Source organism: Girardinichthys multiradiatus, chromosome 22, assembly GCF_021462225.1.
Source record: "Girardinichthys multiradiatus isolate DD_20200921_A chromosome 22, DD_fGirMul_XY1, whole genome shotgun sequence".
Taxonomy (NCBI): Eukaryota; Metazoa; Chordata; class Actinopteri; order Cyprinodontiformes; family Goodeidae; genus Girardinichthys; species Girardinichthys multiradiatus.
Genome location: NC_061814.1, coordinates 22334996 through 22354222, shown reverse-complemented (window position 1 = coordinate 22354222; position 19227 = coordinate 22334996). Strand labels below are relative to the sequence as shown.

Here is a 19227-nt window from a genome sequence, read left to right as displayed (position 1 = left end):
CAGATGATCAATCTGATCGAAGGATTTAGCAGAACTGAACTGTTTAAAAAAGAGGGAGAAAAGCAAACAGCAGTGGGGCGCCATGAGGGCAGAGTTATGGGAGTTGTATAAGAGAGCGAAATGTAACAGCAAAAATAATAAAATTCCTACTGAACTAGATTCAAAATTAAACAATGCCATGATGTAATAAATGTTGCGAGAACTGTAACTGTAAATGTGCCCTAAAATCCCTAATTGGTGGAATAAAACCCACATTTATCAAGTGGAAGCTGAATCCAGTGTGATTTGGGAATCCCAAGGCTCAGTGTAACTTTGGGTGGCGCCAAAGCGCAAGAAATGAGGTGGTGGGAGTCCAACCAGCCCAAACTATCGCTTTATACGCCCGGAGATTCGTTTTATGCCTCTGACCGTCTCCACGTCGCTGCTGGATGATGTGTGGTCGGGTGTGCCACCGATCAGGAACGGTGAGTGTGCTATAGACATAAGGACCGCACCGATATATCAAGACTTTTTTTCATTATTATTTAATGGGAACCGTTAGCATCTGCCCATTGGACTCATCTGCCTTTTAAAAAAATGAACATGGGCAACTTTGTCATCTGCGCAGGAAAAAGTGAGACGCATACTTAGAGTGGGGAGATTACAGTTACAGTTTGTGAAAGCCAGAGCTGCGATCCCTTCGCTTTGAAGATTATATAGGGTTGATGACGTTTGAAGGACGCTGACAACGGGATTAGATTTTGTGCAGTCTGACTTACTTCTCTTTACTACTTCGTGTTGTCCTCTAAAAATTTGCGCAATGACCTTTGGCGGCTTGGAACATAGCGGCTGCGCCCGTGAGGTAAGGGGATTTTATTCACTGATTAGTTTTCTTAAGGCTGCGCGAATTTATTCTATTAAGATGCGCCATGGAGAAATTACTCGAAAAAGCTGATATGGTTGGATATTTTGAAACTTCCAAGCTTGCTAAACGTTTTTTACGATTGCATTCCTGTACACAGCATACAGAGTGCAACTGTGGAGCTGTCACTCTGAAAGCGTGTGTTGCAACTTTATCCAGGGAAGCTGATTGCGTGTGGATTCTGCAGATCCCCTATCTATCTTTTTAATTTGCAGAATGTATATACGTTCAGAGGGCTATGAGGTTCATGTCTTTATGCTTCACCTAGCTGAGCTGCGCTCTGTTATGAAGATTCGTCTTCTAACAAGTGTGATGTGGATCGTACCATCATTTTTAACTGTCCACACTGCGATGGGTCATGTTTTCTAGGCTCAGGGAAAAGAGGAAACGCTGACCTAATGTTGCAAACGGAATTAATGTTATGTTACGTTATCCTGGTTTAATCAGAAGGCTCCTTTCTATTTAGACTTACAAAAAACAGGAGTATGCATGCATAAATAGTGCAAAAGATCTTTGAGTTTATAAATTCAATAAACTGCTGTTTTTTTTATATTCTTCATATTGCAAAACATTTTGGATTTGGAGTGACTTTGGATCAGAGAGAATAAAAGTTGTCTTGCAATTGGAAAGTTGTGGGTTCAATTCCATTTTCTCCTGCCACATCTTAATGTGCCCCTGTGCAAGACTAAGTTGCCTACCGATCTGTGCATCGGTGTATGAATGAATGTGTGCAGTTGAGTGAATGTGGCTCTAGTGTAAAAGTGATTTGAGTGGTCAAAACGCGCTTCATAAATTCATTCAATTTACCTGCGAGTTTGTGTGAATACAAACCAACAACTGCCTCAGACTGATAAGATCAGCTCCGTTTGACTTTTCAGAGCTACCTTTATTATTGTCCCAGTGTTACACATATCTTAATTTGAATTTATTTGTGTTAGTGTAAGCTGCTGGAGGTGTGTAGACTTTCATCTGGGTGGACACATTCATGCTGATGCTGTCTCCTGGAGCATGTGCACAGTGTCGCTTACAGTGAGTGGATCAGGGAAAAGCCACCTGATCCAATTAGATAATATTTGATGGATCTGTTTAAAATTATTTCCTCTTGCTTCTTCTCCTCATGTCTACTCTGCTCTCCTCTGCCCTCACTTATGGTAGTTTTATTTATTTTTTATTTTCTGTGTACTACCACTTCCATCAGGCAACACTTTAGAATCTGTGGGGAATATTTATAAAGCCTTGCTGCAGGATGTCTTCCTCAATCTAGGGTTGGCCTGTTCTTTCCAGAGGCACACGTTTGGGAAATGAGAGATGAAGAGCAGCGTAGCTCAGGCCAGTTGGAGTTCATTGATATTCTGTCTGAGTGCTGCTCCATAGGCAGCCCATTGTCATGGCTCACTCAGTGGGGTAGTCTGTGATGACTGAGGTGTTTGGAAGGAGGTTAAAAGTCAGCATGTAAAATAATAAATAAATGTATTAACTAATAAATAAATAAAATTTGATTCATTGTCGGCTTTCTTATAAATATATACATGAATCAAAAAAGCTGAAAAAAAAAAAACAACTCAATGTTTGGCTTTTGTTTCATTCAATATAAATTATAAATGATTTATTTATTAACCAGAAATCAAAATTTAATGATACGTTTGATTATTTGTGCAGTCCTAGGTTGGCTGATTTCTTACTTGCAAGATGACAGAGCCATTTTATTGGTTTTCCTTGGATTTTAAAAAGTAGTTTCAATGCTGAGATTTAATTCTAAAAACAGTATTACCCATACCAATTGACTTTGTAATTCTAAAATTGTATTTGAACATGTATATCATGTTTACATGGTTTTGTATCTTTCAGAATTGCACTTGTCTTATTTATACTGTTTTTTTTTTTCACTGTTTCCTGAGTTTCATGAAACAACAGCTATTCAAAGATGCAAACTGTGGCACAGAAAGCATGGGTGTTTTTTTTGTTTTTTGCTTTTTTTTTGATGATGTGCATATAACAATCATTATTGTTTAGATTCACTATTCATTATTTTAAATAAGGCCCATAAATTGTCTCTAGTCCAGGGGCTGACACCATGCTTAATCCGACCAAGAACAAGATTCAAGATTTTTTACCTTTTCAAATCCATTTGTATTTTTATTTTAACTGCATTGGCCTCCACTACATTTTACAAGAACAATGCCAGTGAAGTTTCAAAGATTTGTCTTTTTCTGACATAAGGAGTAGCAGTGCCACAGTGTTTGGCCACACAACTTGTGGCATATTCAAGCCAAGCCAACAACAGATAATTATCTGACATGGTAGGATAAAGAAAAGGGTCTGCAGAATAGTTAAGGGCCACTTTGATAGACCAATTATCCACCGCTTTGGAAAATAAGTAAACGAACAAGGGTGATTTCTACTTGTTTGGTAGACATGATCAAATGTTTAGCAGCGACTTGCAAATGCAATATTTTTTTGAAGGAAATAAACAAAAGTAGGTTTTCCTGTGTAAAAATATACATATAGCTGTAGCAGGAGGATTTGGTTCTCTCATAGACTGTTTCATCTTTCTGAATGTTTGCTTCTTCTATTTCTGTCAAAATATACTGTAAAACCTATTTTGTATTTATTGGCTCCTTAAAGGAAATCTTTAGGATTCGCCAAGCAGGAGGCTATTTTCTTCTGCATTTGTGTGTGAAAAACTGAAACAGATCAGTCAATCATTATCAAGTAAATAGAACTCTAGATTGCTGAAAAAGTTGCGAAGTTATGGACCAAAGAAAACATCTGAGGAAAAGTAAAACATATTTTATTTGCACATCAGAGACTTTAAATATTTTAAGTCTCCAGCTAAACTAAAATGATAACTATTTGTGAAGTCTGGCTGGTGGAAAAATATTTCTTTGAACTCTTTTGGGAGAGATGTTGTTGTAGCCTCCGTGTATGAGCCGGCAGAGGCTGATATCTTGACAATAGTGGAAATGCAATAAACAGTTGGAATACAAAATGTAGATTTCTACTGACAAAGGATGATTTATTTGTGAACTTGGTCCAACTTTTTCAGCAAAGTATTGAGTCTTCCTAAGCGAAGCTTGTCTCACAAAATGGATGACAACTCTCCTTCATTATTACAGACCATTTTAACTAACTTCAACTAAAATAAGAGGAAATGTATTGCTTTTCCTATAAAAACTATTTCTTGGTTGTGAAACCTACTGTGGGTACCAGTGAGGTAGTACAGGTCCTTCTCAAAATATTAGCATATTGTGATAAAGTTCATTATTTTCCTTAATGTCATGATGAAAATTTAACATTCATATATTTTAGATTCATTGCACACTAACTGAAATATTTCAGGTCTTTTATTGTCTTAATACGGATGATTTTGGCATACAGCTCATGAAAACTCAAAATTCCTATCTCACAAAATTAGCATATCATTAAAAGGGTCTCTAAACGAGCTATGAACCTAATCATCTGAATCAACGAGTTAACTCTAAACACCTGCAAAAGATTCCTGAGGCCTTTAAAACTCCCAGCCTGGTGCAGAAAACGCTGCACAATGAGAAGAGGTGACCGGACCCTGAGGAAGATTGTGGAAAAGGGCCGATTCCAGACCTTGGGGGACCTGCGGAAGCAGTGGACTGAGTCTGGAGTAGAAACATCCAGAGCCACCGTGCACAGGCGTGTGCAGGAAATGGGCTACAGGTGCCACATTCCCCAGGTCAAGCCACTTTTGAACCAGAAACAGCGGCAGAAGCGCCTGACCTGGGCTACAGAGAAGCAGCACTGGACTGTTGCTCAGTGGTCCAAAGTACTTTTTTCGGATGAAAGCAAATTCTGCATGTCATTCGGAAATCAAGGTGCCAGAGTCTGGAGGAAGACTGGGGAGAAGGAAATGCCAAAATGCCAGAAGTCCAGTGTCAAGTACCCACAGTCAGTGATGGTCTGGGGTGCCGTGTCAGCTGCTGGTGTTGGTCCACTGTGTTTTATCAAGGGCAGGGTCAATGCAGCTAGCTATCAGGAGATTTTGGAGCACTTCATGCTTCCATCTGCTGAAAAGCTTTATGGAGATGAAGATTTCATTTTTCAGCACGACCTGGCACCTGCTCACAGTGCCAAAACCACTGGTTAATGGTTTACTGACCATGGTATCACTGTGCTCAATTGGCCTGCCAACTCTCCTGACCTGAACCCCATAGAGAATCTGTGGGATATTGTGAAGAGAACGTTGAGAGACTCAAGACCCAACACTCTGGATGAGCTAAAGGCCGCTATCGAAGCATCCTGGGCCTCCATAAGACCTCAGCAGTGCCACAGGCTGATTGCCTCCATGCCACGCCGCATTGAAGCAGTCATTTCTGTAAAAGGATTCCCGACCAAGTATTGAGTGCATAACTGTACATGATTATTTGAAGGTTGACGTTTTTTGTATTAAAAACACTTTTCTTTTATTGGTCGGATGAAATATGCTAATTTTGTGAGATAGGAATTTTGGGTTTTCATGAGCTGTATGCCAAAATCATCCGTATTAAGACAATAAAAGACCTGAAATATTTCAGTTAGTGTGCAATGAATCTAAAATATATGAATGTTAAATTTTCATCATGACATTATGGAAAATAATAAACGTTATCACAATATGCTAATATTTTGAGAAGGACCTGTATAAGTTCCTTAGGTTTTCATTTAATATTTACATTTACTGCAATTTTCCTATCCCTTGTGAAGATTTTAAAGGTCTCTATTTCTGTAAACTACATCCCCAAACATAGTGATGGTTAAAAATCTCCAATTTATATAATTAGAAATAAATAAATATCAAGCAAAGTGTTGCAATTGTCTGTCCGATAGAGAGTCAAATAAGTTATCATGTTACACTTAAGTGTTTCAAGATTATCAAATAAATTTTAATGCCAGACCAAAATAAATGGAGTACATGCAAAATTAATTTAGCAAATGATGGTTCCATTTTTAAGGGCAAGAAAAAGCTTGCTGAACCTACCTGATCTTATGTTAAAAAAGTATTGCTCACTACATCCCTAAATGCCATCAAGTGTTTACAATAGCTGCCAATTCAGAGTTGAACTTTAAGTCATGAACTAATAGCCAGACACTCTACTTCAGGATTTTTTAGTAGAGAACAGAATTCAGGGTTCCATCAATTACGCCTAGCCGTCCAGATTTTAAAGCAACAAAGCAACTTACACTACTACCACCATGTTTGACTGTAAGTATAATGTTTTTTTTGAAGTGCTGTGTTAGTTCCACCAGCTGTAACCGAATGCAGACCTACCAGATAATACCACTTTTGTGTCATCAGTCACGAAATCAATAATCATGATGTTTCAGCTTACGATGGGATTTTTGTACAGCAGTGGTTTTGGTCATGGTACTCTCATGGATGCCATTTCTGCTCAGTCTCTTTATTATTGTTGAATTATTAACACTGAGTTCAACTGAGGCTAGTGAAGCCTGCAGCGTCTTATATGTTGTTTTGGATTCCCTTGTGAGTTTTTGGATTAGTTGTCAGTGCACTCTTGCAGTAATTGTTCGGGGCATGAATTGTTGTTTTTTGAAATCTTTTACCCTACTTCAGGTTATCATATTGGTCCTAAAGGATATTTTAATTCTGTAGGTCTAGCAGTTATCAGGCCTGGCTTTGGCTAGTGAAATTGAACTAAAACAATGTAGCTAATTACATTTAATTAATGATTTATTAAGGGGGGTGGGGTAACTTTTTCAGTACTGCACGGATTGGTTTGGACAGCTTTTTCCCTTAAAAAAAAGAAATCATCATTTGAAAACTACTTCAGGTTTTTGTTGTCTTAAATTAAAATTAGTTTGATAATCTGAAATGTGTTATTGTGAAAAAAGCAAAATCAGAAGAAATCTGTAATAGGTCACTTTTCTCAGGATATTGTGGTTTCCTCCCACCATCAAAACCTTGCCTGCTCAGGATAATGTGCATGCCGCTTGCTTTTGCAATCATAGTTATAATATCCCTAAAGATATACAAAGAAATTACATTTCTGAAATGCCATCAAATATGTTTACTTTTAATTTTCTTCAAGTATTTCAATAGACTGCACAATATCATTAGCTCAGGCTTGTTATGTAGTAAATTTATGGCCAAAGGCTTGTAGTTCCATTAGGGCACTGTAGAGCTTCATTAAGCCTCTTGGCCAGCAGCTGTGGTTTAAATCTCTGTCCAGGTCTTCACTGAAGCATGAAGGGACAAGGTGATTGCATAGACAACACAAGGTATTTCCACGCTGTAATGTGAGGTAACTGAAAATTATGAAATTGGAAGTTTATATAGAAATTTAAGCCAATTGAATTACAGATGTCATAAACATTTACTTCGTCGTGCTACCTGTCATGGTCAGTCCTTTTCCCATTATTCTTATCAAAAACAGACTGGTGACGTGTCTTCTTCATGGAGCTGAACAACTCTTAGAAAATAACTGGTTGTACTGTAATTAACTTTATTGCAAATGTGTTTTGTCATGTTTTTTTTTTTTTTTTAGATTTGGGAACAAACAGATCTCACTATGCTGGTTAACAGGCAAGTTAGAATTAAATGGTAATAGGCAATTTTACCTCTACATATTATGCTTCTACCATCTTAAAAGTAATTACAAATACAATTGGTGGGAAGCAGTGTTATACAAGCCCACACTTGCAAAGGCTATTGTTGTTGGACATGGTTTCCATGCATTTGAGTGGATACGCTGTCCTCCTTGAGACACATAGACATTAAAACACCATTTGCTTCTACAAACATAATTACCTTAGTCTCTTTTTAAGTGTAATGGGAACCACATGAACAAAAGCATTGTTGGTTCACTCAGTATTTACTTGTGTTTCTTTTTTTCCTCCATAAAAAAACTCATCAGATATGTCTGTAAGTATTAAATAAGTCAAAGAGCAGTGTTTCACTCCCACTAATTACCCATTGTTGCAACTTGCCCCTGAAAGTAAAGTTAAGCAATTACCATGAAATTACGGTTTAATATTCTCTCTTTTCAGTAAATGACAATAAAAGAGATATAACAGTAATTGTCTATTTCAGTGTTTTTTTATTTTGTTTTTTCTACCAATTAGGACTGAATTTGATCATCTCTAACTCAAAATATAAAATGCTAACTGTGATCAAACTTAAACTGGATTTTACACTGCACTGAGATTCTTTGAAAAACCTTTTAAGATTGATAAATTTTTGAAATCTTTATTCTATTAGTGACAACACACTAATCAAACATTTTCAATTATCTTTTGCTATTATAACCACCTTAGATTGTTGCTCGGACACAGAACAAGGGGCTTACTCTAGATGCCATTCAAGCAAAAACTACTGCTGTTAAGATTTTTTGATAATAGGAACCAGTATGCTCTAATAAACCAGGAATTGGACTCATAACTGGAGAGAAAAGACACACTCCAGCTGTAATGTGCTGACGACATATATACTTGTGTGACAGTCCAAGAAATTGTCTCAGAGATAAAAGAAACAGACTTGTAGAAGCTATTTGGCAAGTACAAATAGTGTATAGGTGTTTTAGGATATCCATATTAGCTGCAATATATTTGAATGGGTCATGGAGGTCGTGGACAAAAGAGGGTACTTTTCATCTGGTATGAAAGGTTCTAAGTAAGTTAATTTTATCTCTGACTTACTGTATGTAACCTAATGAAGCATGATGACAAATGTGACATGTTTCTGTCCCTTACAGATTGATTAAATCATCCCACTGTGCTGCAAATTTATTGTCATGTTTCTGAATTTAGCTGCCAGAGGTTCAAGATAATTTGACCAAAAACATAGTTGTTGCATCTTTAAACATTTATTTAATGACATTTAGTATTTGGAGCAATAAGATCAAACATAATATTACCATGCTGTGTAACCACAGCAAAAAGTAGCTATGAAAAATGCTGCTGGAGATGCACAGCAGGGTTTCTAGCCACTCAGCAAATTAAGTCCCAGTTTGACTCTCTCCTTAAACAACTGAGAAAGACGTTTGGCTCTAGATCTGCTCACTATTTTAGATGTGTTACATTACCACAGCTAAATGTATCATTCAAATGTTATGTTTATGGCCTTCTAATTTACTTCAGATTGAAGTAAATTAGAAAAAAGATATCTTTTCACCAAATATCATGGAAATTAAAAAATCTTCCATTTTTAATTTTAATTAAATATTTTTCTTTGCCTAATCATATGCATACAAATAAAACTAGTTTTGACTAGTTCAGCTAGCTTTACCTGTTGAAATGCTTGTAAATTCACACTCAATGCACGAATGCAATGAGTACCAAAGCTGACATTTATGTTGAAACTATGCATTCAGCCTGGCTTGAAGATGTACAATTTAACTGCAAGGCTCTTATTGATATGCATAACCTATTGCTCCAAACATTTCTGAATTATCGAGGTGATTTAGAGAGTGCAAATTTGTGCCAAAGCCTATAGTTTAGCCTCGATGTGACAAGTTGGTATTGCTCAGTCTTGGAATTTGTGGTTGAGTTAGAGTTGGTGCAATGTCTCTAAATTGCTAAATTGTATAATAAGACTTTTAATGAGAGGGTTGGTGTAAACAGAAATTCTACCTATCAGGGAACTGAAGAAATGATCATAAAAAGTAGGAGAATACTGTTATAAGGTGACAAGTAATCATAGTTATATCAAATATGTTTTTAATACACATCTATAGCTCCAGTTGTGGTTTCTGGTCATTAAAGTATGATTAACCTCTCTACAAAAGTACCTTTGGTTCTGTTCACAACTGTAAATTTGACAGGCCTTTAGTTGCCTTCATCTGGTTGCTGTGCCACTAATCCCACCTCCGCAGTATTTACGCTCCCTGGTTTCTTTGTCTCATTGCTGGTTTCTTCTGTTGCGCTCTTCCTGGTTCCATGTCCTGATTGCCTATTGGCATATTTGTAAGTTCCTTTCTCTTCATTATCCTTTATTTAGATTTCTTTGTTTCCTGTCTGTTTTACAACTTCATATCACGATAAAGTCAGTTTGTCAATTGTTTTCTGAAATTAGTTTATTTTGAGTTTATTGTTGCAACTATTTATTATTATATTAAAGTAATGAAGTAATGAAATTATTTAAAGTTATTTTTAAGCAATAAAACATAATTGAAAATCAAAGACCTTCAGTGTTACAATATCTACATAATGCCTTTAGCCTCTTTGTTTTCCTTTTTTAGGTATATATAATACTTATTTTGTTTGTTTTAATTTTTAGGACATTCATAAGACTGCATACATTTCATTAGTGCATGATAGAATTGCCATTAAACTGTATGACTTGGGTCAGATGTCATTGGTCTCCTTGAACAAGCTTCTAACAAAAGTTTTATAATTCAGAAGTAATAAATTCTAACCATAAATCATGTCTTATGAATAGAAATCAGAGATACACTCCGGTGTTGTGATAATTGGGTTAATAATTACATTTAGTGTAATTTTCATTAATAAATTATAATTATTAACCAAAACCATGCTAAATGCCACTGTGTTATCAACCGTTTACTGAATGGTGTGGGATACTAATCTTATTTTGACAGATAATCACTCTTACACATAAAAAACACAAACGCTGTCACTTCATATATGTGAAAATTTATTAAACCAATAGCCCCTCTTATAGCCAACTATGTTCAACAACTTTTCACCTAATTAAGCATGCACTATTCAACGAAAGGGGTTAAATGAATAACCAAAAATGAAAATGTATATAGAGTGTAGAGCCACCAATAAACCAGCAGTTTATGGACAAAATGGGAATAAAATAACAATTTGGATGGACTCGGAAAGTGGAGCAGAATTAATAAACAGTGAAACCTTTTTTGGTCAGTTAAAGCATCTATACAGCGGCTGTCAGCTGTTATAGGGTAGAGTCAGGCCACCTCAGACGCGATGAAAGACCTAGCAGCTGGCCCCTTAGCAACTAACAGATGATAAGGGGCCAGACACACCCTCCATTTCTGCTACCTGTATGACCCCCTCTCTTTTCCAATGGTTATGGTCAATCTGACAGAGAGGTATCCCAATCGTTGTGGTTTTTAGTATAACAATGGCCATCAGTGGGATCTAGATGGACAAACTGTCTACTTTTAAGGCTAGGTTTAAAACTTTCCTTTTTGATAAAGCTTATAGTTAGAGTGGCTTAGGTTATCCTGAGCTATCTCTGTAGTTATGCTGCTATAGGCTTAGGCTACTGGAGGACATAATGACCACTTTCACCCTCTTCGCTACATTCTCACACTACTCTCTAATTCTGCATTACTTGCTGTTATTTCAGTTTTCAACTTTATGTTCTCCTTCTTTTCTCTTCCTAGAAGCTACACCTGGCCTGGCTCTGTGTCTACCTGTGACACCTTTCTGGAGAGGGGAATCGTCCAAGCTTCTGCTGGCAACAACTTAATGCTCACCCTCTACCGATGATCCACATAGCCCTGTCTTTTAGTGTTTAACCCTTTCTCTCTCCTAGACATGGTAATTGTTTGAGTTTTTACTGTGACTAACTATGTGCTCTCTTTCAGACTCTAACCTTGAAAACTAGCTCAGGGTTTATCTGTTCTTTCTTTCTAGGTGAAACGACTAAAGGAGCTACATCCATTAACATTTACATTTCCTTCCCATAGAAAGGACTTCTGGATCAGTGCTTCTTTGTTCTTTTTGTGTCTCTGCTCTGTTCTCTCAAACCCCCAGTCGGTCGTGGCAGATGGCCGCTCACACTGAGCCTGGTTCTGCTGGAGGTTTCTTCCTGTTAAAAGGGAGTTTTTCCTCTCCACTGTCGCTACATGTATGCTCAGTATGAGGGATTGCTGCAAAGTCAACGCCAGTGACTGTCCACTGTCTCTACATGCTCATCTAGGAGAAGTGAATGCTGCAAGTCACTGACTTGTTTTATGTTTAAAAGGGGTGGACAGGTCATGGATTTCTGATTCTGCTTGTCTGAGAAGTACAGGAGACCTGTAAGATTCTGTTTGTATTTTTGTTTGCTGTAAACATGAAGTGACAATTTGGGTCTGATGTTTTTTTTATTTTATTCCACAGCTTTTTCTTGTGGGGCAGTATATGTATGGGAGCCTTTTCACGTGTGATTGTGGAAGGGAAGGAAAGACCATTGGACATTTAATTTTCTTATGGGGGGGGGGGGGGTCATCTATCTACCTTGTGTGTGTGTGTGTGTGTGTGTGTGTGTGTGTGTGTGTGTGTGTGTAAAAAAAAAAAAGCAACAATTTTTATTGTCATTGAAAGCTGTTCAGGGGTCAACTTCATTAGTAGGTATGATCCTTAGTGACAGTTAAGGGACATGTTGCAATAATACAACAATTTGTTATCCAAATTGTCAGGAGGGATACCTGGCTGTCACCCCATTTTCTTTGTTTTAAAAACCGTCACAGTGTCTATGTGCTGGAATTGAGAACTGGCTTAGAGAGGTTTAGTTGTGTTTATGTCCTGTTCAAAGCCGTTTAAGAAGCTACAGTAACTCTCCACTTTTTCTTTAACATAGAAAGTACTCCTCGATCAATGCTTCTGTGTTTTTCGTTTTTGTGTGTATGCTCTGTCTTCTCAAACCCCAAGTCTGGCGAGAATTTTCCTTTGTACTGTCGCTCCACGCGGGCTCAGTGTGAGGGATTGCTGGAATGTTAACTCTCAGTGCAGTTGCCTGTCCTCTGTCCCTATGTAGTCATCTAAGAAGAATGATTGCTGAAAGTCAGTGACTTTCAACTGGCTGTGTTTCCTTAGATAGAAACATTTTTCTAACAATTTGCATAAAAAAACAAATTGACGGCATTGTTTGATAAATAGGAAAAAATGTACATGTGTAATTGACTTTAAAATAATCTTTTGTAAAGTACCTTGACACGATATTTGTTGTGTAATTAATTAAAGGTGCCACCATACTTTAGAGGGGAAATTGAGCTCTTTTTGAGCTGGGTAGGTCTAACACTTTGCAATATAAAGGGAGCTTGGGTTACTGTTTGCATTTTTATTTCTTTTTTTTTCTTAATTGTGTCATGGGCTTGTCATGAATCTCTGAAAACCTTTTAGCAGTTTAGTCTGAGATAGACTCTTTGGTGCATGTTATTTTATTTCAGCACAGGTAGTGAAGTTCCTGGGTTGTGAGGTTCCTGCAGGGAAAAGCATTGAAGAAGCTGCTGTACTTGATTTTTGTTTTTTTTCTTGTTGTTATAACTGCTGTGGTCCCTTGTCCATGCTGTTTTTTTTTTCTTTACTTTGACCTTTTATACAAAAATATTAAATTAATCAAGTCTAGCGAGAAACTGAGAACACTGAACATGTCAAGTACAAGGGAAGATGTTAAGATGGGATTTTAATGAACAAGATAAGGTTTTACCTTGAGAAAATGCATACCAGCAAAGAGTGGGAATTCTTCGATGCTTTGAAGTTCAATTAAACTGATAATAATAGCTTAAAAAATGATGCATTCATACAATATTTTGCTTAGCTTAACAGAAGTCCCAAACCTTCATAATTGTCTCCTTTGTCCCTTTTTAGGCATCAGCATCTCAATATATCGTTGTACTCTTCACAAAATGAGAAAAGTAGTTTTTGCTGCATGTGGAAACAGGTTGGTTGACAGAAGTGTGTAAATGCAGACCGTCATGGCCCATTACTTCACTAGAGAGTGGTAGTTCATTCAATACACAAAATGACTTTTTGGTCCAGTGAAGGAAATGATTCCCCACCCATGTGATAGCATAAACACTTTTATTACCAGTGAAATGAAATGGCACAAAACAGCATGTTTTGTCAATTTATAAAACTCCATGTTTAATACTGGAAAATAGAAAGCGTTTTTGGTAAAGAGAATCATTGTAAATCAATTTGCACTCTTGCTCAATTTTTTATCACTTAGAAATGCTCTTGTTTTGGGACCACATTGTAATATTTCAATGTACAAAGTGATTCCCTAAAGTGAAACAAGTAAATAGATTAACTAGACAGATTTTGTGTCATCAAGTGACTCTTTTCATATTACAGTATACTTTAAAAACAGCTGGGTTAAAGATAACCCAATTAAGGTTAAATTAATGTATGGGTTTGACCCATTAACCTTTGTTAGGTTTTCAACCAAAGAAATTGGTTAAAGTGACACTAACATTAAGGCTAAAGTGTGGGTTTAAAGAATAGTCCTTAATCTGGACTGCTAAAGTAATACTGAATTATAAGGGCAAACACAAACTCATAATGTCTAATAAGACTCATTGACAAACAACTGAAATTGCATAGTACATTTTCTGCTCAATAAAATAATATGTTTGTTTACCTCAGTGGGTAAACAAATTAAAATAATTATTAAAAGTACTACAGCTAAAATAAAAATCTTACTGCACAATTGCTTGAAAACAAGTTGAAATCAGTGGAAAAAATAGAAATATGCATAGCTATTTGCTTGTAAGTATTTATGTTATGGTTAATTAAATTACTCAATTTCTGTTGGGATAAAGAAACACAGAATTTGTTTGTTTGTAAGAATAGGGATATGTAAATATATCTCTTTATATAAAAATTACATGCTGGTATTATTGTGGGTTCACATGTCTTAATGTATTGGTTAGATGTGTTAGAAATATAATCTTGATTTCAGCGCAATTCTATTCTTGCTATTACTAAGGTTATCCTAGGAAATATTCTGCAAGTTCACAATTATTTCAAGGCAGAATTTCTTTTTGTATGAAGCCACAAGCCCAGACATGGTAAAATACAGACATAAAGAAATAAGATGGGACTAATTCCCTGTGATTCAGATTGATCACATTAAATTCAGTCAGTCAGTCATTTTCTACTGCTTCTTCCATGGTGATTTGTGGGGAAGCTGGTGCCTATCCCCAGCAGTCTATGGGAAGGAGGCAGGGTACACCCTGGACAGGTTGCCAGTCCATTGCAGGGTAACACTGACACGGACACATTCATTCACACCTAAGGGCAATGTAGAGAGACCAAATGGCCTAACAGGCCTATCAAGTTATTGGACTGTGGGAGGAAGCTGGTGAGAACCCACGCATGCATGAGGAGAGCATGCAAACTCCATACAGAAAGATTCCAGCCAGGAGTTGAACCTAGGACCGTCTTGCTGTAAGGCAACAGTTGCTACCAACTGCGCCACCATTTAGCCCACATTAAATTTGTTTTAACTGAATTACAACTTTATGTCAAAATATGCAGTTTTTTGTTTGTTCTGTTTAATTTCTTTTTGATGGCTACAATCTTCTAGGAGCAGAATAATAAAGACAAGCTGTGCATTATAATCATGTGGGTCACAGCTTCTCACTTTGCAAAAATCTCACCATGTCTCACTTTTTTTTTTTTTTTTTGGTTTTGTATTTGTGGACATTGCTACAAGTGAGATAGATAAAAAATTGCAGCACTTAGAGTAGTAAATTCAGAGCATTCAATTTCCCAGGAGTGGAAAAGAATCAAGTAACCTAGCACTGCAAATAAAAGGTCATCACATTTCAGAGTGTGCAAAAATATCTTACAGGTTTACAGCCAATAATTTGTATTCTGTTCATTGCTTTACAATGCTTCTCTTTCTTTTATTTTTTTCGCGTTAGTTAGACCACAACTTGGTCACCTTCTTGGTCAGTTGGTAAGCGATTCAGGTCTGCACATAAAAAAAACGTGTGTAAACATTTTATTACTTAAGCAGGTGATGAATATTTGTGAAGCATATACTCAAAATGAAGCTTGCTGTTTTTGATGATTGCTGATTTGGTTGTGTGTATATTTGGACTCAACTACCTGGACATGATCCCTGCTGATGGATGTGGTGAGAAAAGGGATTGTGGCGTCAGTGCAGTCCTCACTCTTACAGACTGTCAACCTGCCAGCACTCAGCTGAAACCCCCAAGTGATTGCACACAGACTTTAACACACTCAAACATGAAGCATTGAGGCTGGTAAAAAATTCCATATTCTGCAGAAAGTGCTGCACATTTTAAAGCATAGGCAGTATTTTTAGTTATAATCTTTAATAATTTATTCCGCTATTAAAAGCAGGCAGACTTGCAACATTTGATTATTTTCACCTAAAATCATTTTCTTTCCAGAGAAACAAGATTGCATTTATATCTTCAAAGACATTTAGCACACCAAGGATTTATTTATGACATAAATAATCATAGTCTGTAGGAAATGGAAGGCCAGAATGTTTAATAGTTTTTTAAGAGATCATACATTTCCTTACCTTGTTATGTGGGTAATTTGTTGGAGTGCTGGTCATTTCACCCCTTCACCATTTCATACCCAGATTGTTTAAGTATGAAATGGTGTTATCTATTGCAGATTTTTCATAGCAAACATACATTAATTTGTACCGGTCATGTTGTACTCCCTTTCACTATGATTAAAACAAATGTATTTAGAATTTACTCATAGTAGTTTAAAAATGTGGTTTCCACTTAAATAATGTACCATAGCTGTATACTGACATTTCAAAGTTTGGCAGAATGAACGGAAAAAAATATGTATTCTAACATTTAGCTGTTTCATCAACATTATAATGGACAAAGAAGCTACTAACAATCTAAAAAGCTCTGAGGTGTATCGATATTGAATATTAATGATGTTGGTCGTGCTGTCTTGAAAAATGGTAGGCACCTCGAGGCAGATGTGAAGCCCAATGAGAGCCTTTATGGCACACATCACTGGGTTTCGGTTTTGGCCTTTGCCATTGCTAAAGGCCAAAAAAGGGCAGCTGGCTACTCATGTTGCAGGACAAGTAATTTAAATCAGAATCAGCTTTATTGCCAAAGTTTGTGAGACAAACAAGGAATGTTTTTATGTGTGAGGACCTTCTCGGGTTTTGAGAAATGGTGGTTCCTAGGAACCACAAATGGTCCACAGCAGATACAGTGTTGTTGAGGATGGTGGAGGGGGTGTATTCAGTATAACATGTGTTTTCTGTGCTTTCAAATCGCCGAGAGTAGTGTTTCACTATTTTTAATGGACAATTTTCCATTGTATTTTTAGAATGTGGTGAGAGATTTAAAGACCAGGATGTCATTATCTGATTAGCTAACAGTTTTGGTTAAGGATTTTTCTTCATGCCTTGTTGTTGATAAATGGATACAGGCAAACATACAAGCAATTAAGTGGTCAATTCAAATTTTATTTCTACAGCCACCCATCCATCCATCCATCCATCCATCCATGTCTTCCGCTTATCCGGGGTTGGGTCGCGGGGGCAGCACCATAAGTAGAGAGACCCAGACTTCCCTCTCCCCAGCCACTTGGGCCAGCTCGTCCGGGGGAATCCCAAGGTGTTCCCAGGCCAGCCAAGAAACATAGTCCCTCCAGAATGTCCAGGGTCTTCCTTTGGGCCTCCTTCCAGTGGGACATGCCCGGAACACCTCACCGGGGAGCCATCCAGGAGGCATCCTAACCAGATGCCCGAGCCACCTCAACTGGCTCCTCTCGACTTGGAGAAGCAGCAGCTCTACTCTGAGTGGAAGAGGAAGCGGAGCCTGGGGACCTTGGCTGTCTACAGGCACATTCTTGTTAATTCCTCACTGGTCCGTAACAGATGGAAAATGATCCACTGGTCACGGGAACTACCCCATTTCACTTTGGGTACATATTCTAAACTATTTTTAAAGCCACAAGTTAGGCTTTGTCTCTGCATGTCTCCCTTCACAGCGACATGTCTGTAAACTGAAATCCAGTCACTTAAAAAAAATAGCTTGCTACATATGATTAGCCAAAACAAACTGCATAACTGTAACTTCTGCTCTGTCACTGGAAGATGAACCCAATATCAATCTCGCAGCAACACATCCAGGTAAAGGGTGAATAACAAAAACTGCATTGATTTGCCATGATTTATGTACATGGTTACAAAATGGTTTGTTTGCAACTATGAAATGGAATTAGAAAGGAACAATGTGCAGGAATGAAATGGGGCTGGCAAAGGGCGAACTGACTGAGGCCCAACCTGTTGACTGTCTGCTTTACTTTTTGTCAGTAAACAATGCACTAGAATTAATGTTGTCAAAAGGTTAAGATAGGGACCCTACTGACTAGAGGGACATGGCAAGTATTTGGTATTTTTAGAACCTTAACCATGTTTCTCTTCAACGCTGAGCTACGTTTTAACAGTTTTTGTTTATAGTGGAGGGAGCAGGCAACAAAAATGTTAATGTATTTTAAAATACATGATGCCCATTGTTTAAAATACTTTTAAACATGTAGGGAGAGACAATTAGGAATTAGTTAGTCTGTTTAGTAATGAGTTGTCGCTCCCTTGTCAAACGCATCTAACCAACAATTGTGATTTTTTTTCTAACTTTATTAGTGATTCAGTAGTTTGGTCAAAATGCTTTAGTTTTGTAGGCAGTGGAGAAGCAAATGTGTGATTTTGCATCCCCATTTTTTTTTTCACTCCAAAAGCCTAATCACTCCCTGAAGTCAGGAGAAAAATATTAAGTATTTGTTAATTATTATCATTGTACTTGTTCTTAATCTAATAAAGAATAAAGGGGGGGATGTTGGGGTCATCCATTTTGGGCCTGGGCTGCGCAGTTCGACATGCGCAGCTCAACAAACGCTCTGACATCACCCAGGATTATAAAACCTGCGGAAAATAAACTTTTGTTGACATTTCCAGCAACAGAGGTGCATATCTGGAGCGGCAGAAACTAGCAGGCGAGTTACTTTTTCCTCCACATGGCAATTCCCAGAAGAGCTTTAAAGCTGGAATTCTGTCTGATGCAAGAAGGTCAGAAGATTCATAACCGATCTAAGACCCTGCCAACACTCCGGTGCAGGTGAAAACCCACAGAGGTTTTATTTCCAAGGAGACCCCTTGCTGAATCAGTAGACTGCAACAGTTCTTCATAGTTTCCCCATTTTGGACGGATGAGATAACGGACGCATGCCACGCAGGTTCCTCCCCTCGTTTTTTCTTCTTCAGACCTACGACTCATCCTCAACCAGTGGGGAGAAGATATCAACATCTTTTAGTATATTAGTTCCTTCTTTTTATATTAAATTGGATAGGTGTTGGTCTGGGCAGGATGAGGCATAGTTTAAGGTGATTTAGAATCACCAGTAGTTAATCCAAGGTTTCAACTTGTTGCATGCAATATTGACTGAAGTGTTTTATGCTGAGCTGTGTTTTGATTTGATGTGCAAGTGTACTGAATCACACAGTGCGGATGCGATCAGCAACGTGCGTTTGTTTTGACCAGCTGATTTGGAATCAGCCAGGAGTTAGAAGTTGGACTTTTTAAAGGTTTTCCATTCAAAGGAGCTGCAGTCTGGGCCTTGTGGCCTGACCACTCCTTTGTCCCAGT

The 19227-nt window shown here is 37.5% G+C and overlaps 1 protein-coding gene across 2 annotated transcripts in view; it reads left to right on the top strand.

Annotated features, from left to right (window-relative positions):
• Positions 1-362: 362 nt before the first annotated feature.
• LOC124858990 (protocadherin-15-like) overlaps positions 363-19227 on the top strand; it is a 326056-nt gene continuing 307191 nt past the window's right edge. Inside the window, exon 1 of one of the 2 annotated variants that reach the window (XR_007035988.1) lies at positions 363-464. The gene's annotated coding sequence lies outside the window, so the exon portion shown is untranslated. The other variant, XR_007035987.1, reaches the window with a different exon arrangement.